Source organism: Gymnogyps californianus, chromosome 25 (genome assembly GCF_018139145.2).
Source record: "Gymnogyps californianus isolate 813 chromosome 25, ASM1813914v2, whole genome shotgun sequence".
Classification (NCBI taxonomy): Eukaryota; Metazoa; Chordata; class Aves; order Accipitriformes; family Cathartidae; genus Gymnogyps; species Gymnogyps californianus.
In genome coordinates, this window is record NC_059495.1 from 6,521,150 (window position 1) to 6,532,858 (window position 11,709).

The window sequence follows — 11,709 nt, forward strand, 5'->3', positions numbered from 1 at the left end:
CACAGCAAATTATATTAAAACAAAGATAAAGCCTTTTGCTCATTAAACCATTGGAAGGGCATTCTCATTTAAAATAAATTGGTTGGAAATGGTTTTATTTCTTTTTATTTTGAGAAACTAAAGCGATCTTACAAAGAGGAATTTAACTATAATGATAACAACAACTAAGGAGTTCAAGAACTTTTTCCCCCCAATGATATAACTCTTTTTAAATTGCTTAAACTGTTGCTTTAATTCCTAAACAAACTGCAGATATTTAAGGAGATTTGCTGACTTCATTATGAATGTAGCTTTATGAATACTCACTTCTTAATTCAGACATAAAACATTTTAGAAGCACACTTTCTTTGCCTCTTTTTCAGACCTTTTTTTGAGGAAACAAAATAATTTCCAATGACATTAACTTAAACAATTAGCGCTTGCTGATAATTACTGCAAAGAGTATTTCTGAAGCAATGTCCTGAGCAAGCTACTGATTTAAATCCTGAAGCAGCAGCAAGCAGCAGCAAATGGCATTTTGCTCCACCGTGTTTCCTTGGTGTCTGGGCAGTAGCTGCAGCCCCCCTACCCCCACTCCAAATTCATTTTGCATTAACTGGCTTCGCAAAACCTGACAAGACACAGCAGAGGAATGTTTCCTACATTGAGAACGCAATACAAGCGCTGGAAATCAAAGAGTCTTCCATGAGCCCGACTAGATCCAGCCCAGAAATCAAGAGGGGAAGAAAACCGTCAGCTCGCCTAACTCGCACACAACGGACCGCAAGACAAGAGTCTCCGCTTGTCTTTAAACGTTTCTTGCTCACATCTGAAGGGCTGGATATCCAGAGATGTCGGGCTGGCACCTCTGCCCGTGCTCTAGAAACACCGATGCCCTCACCGGAGCCCAGGGAGATGAACTGGCAGGTGGGATTAGCATACCCTGACGTGTCTCTAGAAACTTTCTTTCTTTTATTAATGAATTTAAAATAAAAAATAAGAAAATGGCCAGAGCAATACAGTGGGTTATGTCGTATGAAACACACACTGGCTGTCAATCAAAAAGGGGGTGCTTTGGTCAGGAATAATCAGGGGTTTTGTTTCCAAAATTAATGAAGTGGCTGGAATAGCAAACATCTGCCAAGGGGACTCAAACCCCGAGCAGCTGTTGGAGCCCCCAGTACTCTTCCCATGTAGGACAGCCTTGCTGATAAGTACTTCTCCCTAAGGTTTCTCTAGCAGTTGAGAAATGGGGCCGTATGGGAGGGTGGAAAGCGAAAGGCATGTTAGGAAGGGTTTGGAGGGCCAAAGACTTGATGCAGTTTGCGTGCATGAGCTCAGCGCCTGCGCTCCACAAATGGCAGCATGACAGCAAGTTACCAGGATTTCTGCACATGCCCTTTTCCAAAAGGGAAGGGGGAATTAATCCAAGGGACACGATCCTACAATTCACTGACTGAAGCAATTTTTTTTTTGTGCGTCAAACCAGTATCAGAATTGAGGGGGAAAATAGCACTGCTCTGAGCTTGTCCGTCAGCAACGGGTCGTTAATGATGAAGAGCAGGGAGTTCAGCCCTCCACCGGAGAACTGAAAGTAGATCCTCCAGGAGGGCAATCGTGTTCAAACAGAAAAGATAATGGCAGGAGACTTTCTGAACTAGGGTTTCTGGAGACAACTTGTTTTAATTTGGAGACAATTTGTGCTACCAGGCACTTTTCGTGCAGTACTGGAACCCCTCTGGTGCTGTGCACCTTGGGAAAATGATTAAGCACCTTAGAGTAGACTTGTTTAGTCCCAGCACAAACATTATCATAAGGTGGTGATTAAGGCCATAGGAATTAAGCTGCTGCTGTATTACTAAATTTGTTATTTAGGTAGTACCCAAGTACCTGGCTCTGCTCAGGGAAGAGTTAGCTGGTTGTGATTACTTGCTTCTGTATTTGTACATTGCCTAGCACACTGGGATCATTTGCCTAAGGAGAGGAATTCTGTCTGGTGGGTTTTCAGCTCACTAGTTTTCACATTTAAACAAGAATTTAAAATGCAAAAAACCCTATTTTTTCCTGCCCATTCTGTCAAAAAAAGTTCCAAAGCCTTAAAGTGCATTGGTTCTTGTTCTGAATTCCTTTTTCCTTATGAAAAGGGCAAAGATACCTTTCACAAGCCCCTGACATTACCATGTTTAATCACTAGAAAAAGTCCCTTTTCCAGTGAAATCCAACCACCTTTGAAAATAGATACATACAGACATAACCAATCCTGTTAAACACCAACACTCTGATCTTAAGTGTACGCCTTTTTCAGCATGATATTGGGCTTGATACCTGATCCGCAAGAGACAAATCCAATGTGTGGCTAGAAACAGGCAGGCACAATGTGGGCCAGTGTTTCGCTCAAGGGAATCCAGAGGCTTTGTCCTCTCAGCATGAAAGGTCTCAGTGCATGTAAGTCCCTTTGAGTAAAAGATGTCAGCATCCATCTCACGTAAGTACAGGGAGTTTCTAGTATCTGCCCGATGCCAGAGAAAATGGCATTGCCCAGGAAGGTTTTTTTTTTAAAAAACCGGAAGAGTGTAAAATCTCCCCACACATGCACACATAAGGTAAACCCAATGAGCCCCTTAGTCCTCTATGTTCCCCTGCCAGAAATGCTTTTTGAGAGAAAGACAGTCAGACACCTCTGAGCAGGGTCTCTCCCCCATCTCCTGGAAGGCCTCTGTAAAAGCAGGATCCCATCACAGGACGGAAGAGAAACTGAAGTGTTTGTTGACTCTGAACTTTACCTTGGCCCCTCTGCAGATGGCAAGATGATACCACTGGGCACCCAGGCGTGTGATGTAATAGAAGTCGCAGAGCAGAGAGGTAATTGCACACGCACTCCATTGGCTTCAGGAAGGCTGTTGCTTCCAGCTTATCTCTACAAGCAAATTATTTCACTCCTGGCCTAAGTGACTGGGGAATAGGACTGCTCCAAGTCCAGCAGTTTCATTGGAATTTTTTTCCCAGCTCCCAAAGCTACAGAGCCTGTCTCAAATCCTCACATTTACATTACTTCTCCTGTCACTTTTAAATCTGTCTGCAGCCTCTTTGAGTGTCAACAGACCTCACTGAGCCCAACTGATTCTCCTCCTGTTCCGCCTACCCCACTGTGATGCTGCAGCATTTGTGCGGTCCAAACCAGCCCTGGCTTCGCTAGCAGGTTTTTATCCCTTAATGGACAGACCTGGGCTTATGGCAGTGCCGTGGTTTAACCCCAGCTGGCAACTAAGCACCAGACAGCCGCTCGCTCAGTCCCCCCCCCAGTGGGATGGGGGAGAGAATCGGAAGAGTAAAAGTGAGGAAACTCATGGGTTGAGATAAAGACTGTTTAATAGGTAAAGCAAAAGCCACGCACACAGAAGCAAAGCAAAACAAGGAATTCGTTCACCACTTCCCATCAGCAGGCAGGAGTTCAGCCCTCTCCAGGAAAGCAGAGCTCCATCACACGTAATGGTTACTTGGGAAGACAAATGCCATCACTCCGAACGTCCCCCCTTCCTTCTTCCCCCAGCTTTATATACTGAGCATGATGTCATATGGTATGGAATATCCCTTTGGTCAGTTGGGGTCAGCTGTCCCAGCTGTGTCCCCTCCCAACTCCTTGTGCACCCCCAGCCTGCTCGCTGGTGGGGTGAGAAGCAGAAAAGGCCTTGACTCTATGTAAGCACTGCTCAGCAATAACGAAAACATCCCTGTGTTATCAACACAGTTTTCAGCACAAATCCAAAACATAGCCCCATACCAGCTACTCTGAAGAAAATTAACTCTATCCCAGCCAAAACCAGCAAAACTACAAAGTAGCTCTTGATGTGGTCAGAATAAACCAAGGCTTGAGTTACTTTCTTCAATAAAATTATACTGAAAGCTGAACTATCAATTAGGACACCTTTGTTTCATTTCTTGCTCTGCCACAAGCCCTAAACCTAATCTCCCTTGCTTAGAGCCAACTTTGAATCATCTAGAAATAGAGTATAATGGTGTTTGTCATGTGAATGAAGCCATTGGCTAGTCCCCAAATGAGTTAAGATGCTCTGCTTTAAAGTACTAGTACAGCTAATAATAATTTTTACCAGTGCTGATAGCAGGCTCAGAACACACAAGCCAGAAAGCTCATCACACAGATTGTAAAGTCCCTTAGAAAGGAGATACAGTTTCAGATCTACATGCAGAGAAACTGAGGCAGAGGTTCCCTCTGCTAACCCTCAGGACAGAAGCCAGACCTCACTCAACATCATGCACTCTCCAGGCAGAGAGCATAATCTAAACCCCAGTATTTCCTCCTGTGACCTCATTTTTTCCCCACAACCGCACTGGGGGCTGAGAGACAGTGTCTTGATATTTTTCCAGTTTCTTCTCTGCAGGAGTGCACACCACCTGAGCAGCTTCTCCCTTCCTAGCTCTATTGCTACCAAAAATCAAACCAGATCCTGCCATGGGCAGTGGTGGTTGGAGTGGTTTCCATGAGCTCACTGGGGGCATTGCCTTGCCACTGTGCAGGGCACCAAAGAACATACCAAACTGAATAAAAAAAATCATTATGAATCCTGAGACAGACTCACTGGCAGAACTGAAGGCATTTAGAGAGATATTTATGGGGTGGCTCTGATTTTCTGGGTGTTGTATAGATACCACGTACACCTGAGTTTACGCCAAGAAACATAAGCCATCTTTCAGCAAGTGGGGATTTGTTTTTTCATGCTATAGCTAAGAGGCTAGAATCTGGACTTGTAAACTAGGGCTAAGGAGTGTGGGAGCGGCAACCAGGAATGCAAAGGAGCATTCTGTGTCATCCTGAGCAGTAAAACACAACGATGGGACTTGCTGTGGAGCAGAGGTAGCAGATTGTACCGGTCATGGACAGGCCCACTGCTGAGGAAGAAAAAAATCCTGGAGAATATCACAGAAGGCAACTGTTCCTGCTACTGTCCTAAGCACAACACCTGAGGGTCCAGTTTGGGCAAGACAGATGTGCCTGGTCCCCTACTATTCATCCCAAATATTAATGGGACAGTAAATAGTGTTTTCCCCATGCATCCATTTCTCCAGGGGACTCCACACTGCGTAACTGTCTCTTCTTCATCATCCTACCCACATTGCTCTCCTCTCCAGGATGCCAACGAAAACCAAGACACCTATTTTAATATGGCCAAGGTAACAAAAAAATCTCATTTAACCCACCTTCCTAGAGGGACTGGTAAGGGGAGGCATCTGATCTCGTGAGAATGAGAGTGTTTGGGATTGGAACATCTTAAAAAAGCTCCCTCAATTTTTGGCATGGAAGGCTTCCCAAATCTAACACTGCTTCCCTCTTTAATCCATACTCCAGCCTAATTTGGATGAGGATCCACATGCGAATGCTCACTGCTTCATCCAGCTTTGCCTAAGGCCAATTATTTTTTGCACAAGGCTTGCTAAATCTCTGCCAAGCGGGATGGTAGCATGTTAAAAAAGGAAAAATCAAAATATTTCCAACTCCTTCTATAAAAGGGGCCAGGATGTTTTGGTGTTCTGGGACTGATGCTTTATTCATTATTCACGGGATTATATCTGTTTGTTTTCTTTTTTCCTACAAGACAATTTACCTGAAAGCAGAGAAGAAAAAAGATCCCAAACCAATAGACCAGAAGACTGTCTCCAGTCTCCATAGAGACACCAGAAAAACACCATGATCATGTGAGTTGTACACAAGAAGCCTATTCATACTGGAATGGGTGGTGTTCCAGGACATTAAGTAATTTTGACAATCTGCCACTATCTCAGCCTGCAAGAAGCCCAGAGGGAGTTATTGATGCCATCAAGTACTGATCTTTATAAATGGTTTCTAGACAGCCTTCATCATTCTGGGCTCTGCAGGACCCCAAATCCAAACCTGCAGATGGATCTTCACACAGCCATTCAAAAGAAACCAAGACCACCATCCCCAGAGAGAGCCCAGATGTTGTGTCCCCTACACGAACCGCTCAGGCTTCTCCTCCCAAGCAGGCTGCAGAGCATCAGGAATCGCCTGCAAGAAGCCCAGCTATCACAGTACACTACAAGAGCCCAGGTCTTGCTCTTCACTTACCCAGGCACCGTGCTGCTGCAATTCCCTGGTGTAGACAGACTTGTACTTAATTAATACAAGGACAAACAAGGAGAGACAGGGGTCTGGGAGTTGATAAATAACGGAGCATACCAGAATTTACTGTAGCACTGCTGGGTCCCTAGGGTTCACAGGTAAGGCTAGGACTTTCATTGCCTAATGCTAAGAGAAGGGCAGAGAGATTTCCAAGAAGCAGAGCCTGATCATGCCTATAAATAGATTCATTCCTTCTAAACGAGCAAAGAGCAAAACCTCAGCTGCAGTGAAAAACCCCCTTCAGAGGTCCTGGCCAAATTTACTCTTCTGAAGTAGCCTGCTCACAGGCAAAGGCCTTGCTATATGCATGGAAGCCAGCCAAGGCAGGGTTTGGTGCTTGAAACAGAGGAGAGTCTCCCTCCTATTTAAAGTGCCTAATTTGACTACCTACGATGCTCAGCGTCCTTCCTCGACCTGCCACAAAGTCTGCATAAAGTTCCTACCTGTGGAATAGCTGAGCAATCAATTTCAGGGCCAGAGTTGAAGAACAATGCCATTCCCAGAAGGATTTGTTGCCTGGGTTGCAGCAGTTGGGTATTTCAACATCAGCTAGGAACCAGCACACAGCTCCAAGGGTTCAGGAGCACCGTATTTGGGGGACTCTGCACAGACAGCTGGGCTGCCTGCAGTACACTCTCATTCATCAGCCCCAGCTCAGTCAAAACTACTTGTAACACTGAATCCCTCAGAGTAGCCTTGGACTAAAAGATTTGGTCCTGAAGAATGACCTGTCTGCACCAGTGCCGTTCTGGAAGCAAATCTGTCACACTCTGGATTGCTTAACAACAGCCGAGGCACCCACAGGAATCCGCAATCAATCAGGTTGTGCCACTGCTCACCTCCACAATAACTGGCGCTGCCTCACTTCCCTTCTGTTTGCTGCAACATGTTTTCAGATAGAGCTTTTTAGATGATCCCAGCTCCATGCAGGGACAAGCCCTGCCCCCAGCCTAGGGTTCAGACGAAACAGCTAGTACCCATGAGGAACAGGGAGAAGTCGGCTATAATTCAATTGCCATTCAGTATAATTAGGACATTAAAATACACATAGCTGTTAAGACCCTGGTGCCAATGGTTAAGCCACAGCGCTTTTACTGCGTTATCAATGTTAAGTTGGGGAGTAGGACATCAAACAACCGGTACATGTGTCCAATCCCCTTGCATTTAAGGAGCACCTCCAAGTTCCTTGACTCAGATGTCCCATTTTCTGCCCATCATCTCAGCTTTATGCTTGACCCTGAACTGTTTCTTCTCACCATTGCCTGCTCTCTCAAAAATGCTCTCAACAGTCCTTTTCCAAAGGCCTTAATCCCTACTGCCCCTACCTTACCACTTCTGGGTGCCTCAAGCCTGGTATTAGCTGCTAACTGATCATAGGCACAGTGTCTTTCACTCAGGGCTTAACTCAGACTGCACAGATCTTGATCACGTCTGTTTGCAAGCAAGAACTGTTCTCGTTTGCCTTCCACCTATTTCCAAGATTTCCTAGGGTAGGTAAAGTTCCACTCTCCAGCTTACTGTAGACAGCAACTGCTACAATTGAAGAGCATCTTTAACACAGAAAAGAACGCTCTCTAGACTTGACCTGAAAGCTTGTTCCTGCTGCCTGTCTACCACTTTGCCACCAATCTGCCATTAAGACTTCTTCCTACTCCAGAGGCATTCCTGCTTACTACGCTAATATTTTACATTTAAATTTCTTCATAGCTTAGCCTCATTTTATTCTCTCATTTCCTATTATTTTCTTATTATCTTACCAGAGTTGAGGCAGTACTTTCTTTCCTGTTTAGCATCTCATGTTTTGCTCTGAAAGTCTCCCTGCTATAAGGAAGAGAAGGAAAAGAGAACTCTGGCTAAAAAAAAAAAAGGGAAAGCTCATCTTTGCCCTTTTATAAGAAAGGAAGTGTGCCCACACCCCTGCATTTCCACCTGCAAGCACTAATTACGGGTCATTGTGCTAAGTGCCTTCTGCACTATAAAAAGGGGACAGGACAGTCTTAGAGAGACCTCTAATAGTTATGGTTGCTGGTTATAGTGTTGTAATACTTCAGTATTAATCTCAGAAATTGAAAACAAAGTGTTCTAGCTATTAAAATAGGCAAGGTCAATATAAAATGAGTCTGTATTGACTGTGATTGCACAATAGTGGCCTAAAAGAATGCTGTGAAGAAAAAAAAGTCTGCCATCTTATGGTAAGGACATCTTACTATAGGCCATGCTTTATTATATAGATTTCTTTCTTTTTTCTCACTTCTGAACTTCAAACAAATGTATCTTGTAGCACTGGAAAAAGAATGTTCCAAGACTTAGTTTCTGAAGTCTTACTAACTCACATGAAACTTTACTTTCATCAGCTGTGGATCCCTGTTGTAGGTGAGAAAGCTCCTTATGAGCTACAAGGGGTCAGGGAGCACTCTGAGACTCATTAGTCTTAATTCTTCTCTGCATCCTATTCTGTGCTTATTATATTAAAGAAAATGATTATTTACCACAGTTGTAGCTCTAAAGTCTAGAAGAATACTAAGTGCCTAGGAAAACAGAAGCATTAAAGTAGGTATGTACATCGGCACATGGATGAGGAGTCAAGGCTTATAGGAAGTCTTGTATTAAGTGAGCAGAAAGAAATGACTCAGCTGCAGCTAGAGAATAAACCAAGATACAAAATTTCTCATGGTAAACCAAGCTTCTTTTCAACTTACTACTACCACTTCATAGCCTGGTAGTGATTATTAGTAATGAAACAGCTTATTTCAGCCTGTTCTTTTACAGTGAGATGTCTGTTCCTAGAGTGACAGAAATAGGCTTTCTTCCCTTATGTAAGAGAGGAGAATAACAAATAACATATAAGGGAAACATATAGCATCTCTGCTACAATTCTTTTAGAAAAAAATTCTGGGCAGACACGGATGGGCAGCTGGGGTGAGAAGGATGGGGCTAACAATAAATGGTAATAGCATCACTAGCTGGAAGGCTTGAGAGTAAACTAGCAGGTGTTTCTGTCTTGGTGTAATGCCTGAACATGGACATTTGATGTGCAACTAATTCCAAACTCAAGGGCATGCTTTAGACACCAATAAGCAGAGCTAACCTTGCTGATCTGGGTAGAGGAAAGCAAGTTATCAACTGCATGTACATCAACCAGCTTACAGCAGCTCTTGGTCCATTCCAGCACGAGAGTCTCCTGTCTTAGCTTTGCCCATAATCACAGCAGCTTGTGGATGCCGTAACAGAAAGCAAGATGGGGGAGTTGAGGGCACTTGGGCACTGGAAGCATGAAAGGAGGTGTGAGAGCTAAGAAGCAAATAAAGCTCGTAGCAGGAAGGAGAGGAGGTTTGAATGACACTGCATGGAGGGGGCTGGCTAGGGAAGATGAGGCAGGAGGCAGATGGCTAATTCCAGTAGCTGGTCTGTGTCCCTCTTTTTTCATGCGGCTTCTTTGACCTGCATGGGCCAATCAAAGCCATCTATGGCATACTACCTTCACTTCAATCTTCCACTTAACCCTTGCCGTTAGCTGCTATGTTTCTGCAGGCATGAGTGGGAAAACTTCCAGGGTCTTCCAGAATATTAGGACTGTGAACAGGATCCAGTTTAACAGATTAATCCTGTTCCATTGCCTGCAATGGGACTACACTGATACTGGATAAAGATCTGTCGTGTGATCCAGATGAGGCAAAGCTTGAGAATAATTACCAGCTAATTAGGTCTCCATGGTCCAACTGTTCTCTTGGTTGAATCAGGATAAGTAACTGGTTAACAATAAAGACCTGCTCAGAGCAGCATCCTTGTGAAAAGTTGCTCCTTTAAACTTCCAGTGTGATTTTTATTTTCCCCTGTATATAGTAAAGGCATGACAATGACAACCTCAATCAGGCAAAGGACAGTGACTTAAGATGTACTGGTAAACCACAAATGATTGTTGGGAAAGGCAAAAAGCAGGTTAAAGGGTTTTCTGTTCCTAATTGTTTTAAGCAGAACTGGTATGGCCACATTGCTACAAGATGCTCCTGTGTACAGGAATACAAACAACTCTGCCATGTTCCAAAGGGCTCTCTTGATATGAGGCATTACTTCAAGCAGAGAGCAGTTTTGTTCATCTAGTGCCCAGTTGTCACTTTTTACGCATAAGTAACAGTAGATACGCAGCCCGGATCGTGGGCTGGGATAAATTAGGCTGGTTCTGTTTGCTTCCGCAGGGCTTAGCCAACTTATATTAGGAGATACAGGTCTCTTGGGCAAAGGTACGTGTTGTCAGCTGCTGCTTTCTGTCTCCTGTGCAGGGGATTTTTGAGGTCTTGGTGACGAGCACCCAAGCACTCTGCAGAGCGGGTAAAGGTGGAGCGTTCCTGGGCTGGTGGTATTTGTGAACGTTACCCCATTGCACTTTACAAACAGATAAATGCTCTCAGCTCTAAAATGAGCGCTTATAACTGTTCTAAATACATGCAAATAGAAGAGGATGACAATGCTGTCACAAGACAGACTGATTAGAAGTCCTGGACTTGTTCTGACCTTTTCACACTACGCTGCAAACTTGAAGAGCAGCTCGCAGGTCAGAGTAACAGCAATCTGTCTTCTGTGACAGACTTCAGTGGGATCTCCGGAGCCTTGCTTCCCATTGGATATGGAGTCACTGTATTAGTGGTAGGTAGAGGTAGGTCAGCACAGCTTCACTAATTTTTCAATAAAGTTATCAATATCCGTCAGCTGAGAATCCCTGTTTTGCATATCCTGCTGCTAAAGCTTGCCAGTATTGTTGTGGGTGCTGACAGTGTGTCTGAGGCACTAATGAACCGGTCATTAAAATGCTAAGTTTGAGAAGACTGTTTGTCAAACACAGGGTGGTGTGTGTGGTTAGAATAGATAGCACCATAGAAACCCAGATGCTGGTTAAAGAGGCAAGAAAACAAATGTCCCTTTGGTCTGCTTCAGCCTCAGATGCCATCCAGCCCATGTTCAAACATCCAGACAGGGCTGCTGTGTTCTCATAACCAATTGACTCTCCCTTTTGCAAGTGTTGGGTCACAGACATGCGGGTTATTCATGTTAAAAGACAGGCAACACAACTCTTCCATAAAAGTCCAACAGACAGACACATTAACCCCTGTAATCCCTTCCTGTGGTGTACATGACGCCACCTAGATTTATTAATTAAACCCTGTTATCCGGTGGCCACTGTCAATTAAGTGTTTCCTTGTAATGTGTGTAACGAGGGCTCATTCATTAGCAAATGTTTCCATTACATTTAAGGCTGTGAGCCTCTCTGAAGACTTCTCTTCCCCAAAAAGAGGTACAGAATTTGTTGTGGTCTGAAATTCTGGGTGAAGGCAGGGGATGGAGAGGTAAAAAAGCAGGACAGACAGATAATGGATCTGTTGCTAAACTGAACAATTAATAAATGATAATTGCCATGCCCTGGGAAGGCACAGTGCTATCTGCAAACAACTCTGTTTCAGGAGATGGATGCAATTCCTGGCTCTGCCACTTGCCAGCCCTGTGATCCCAGAAAAGTTGCAACACACCCCTACCTTTTTTGTTGCTGCTCTCTGCTTAGACAGCTCTCTGGAGAACTG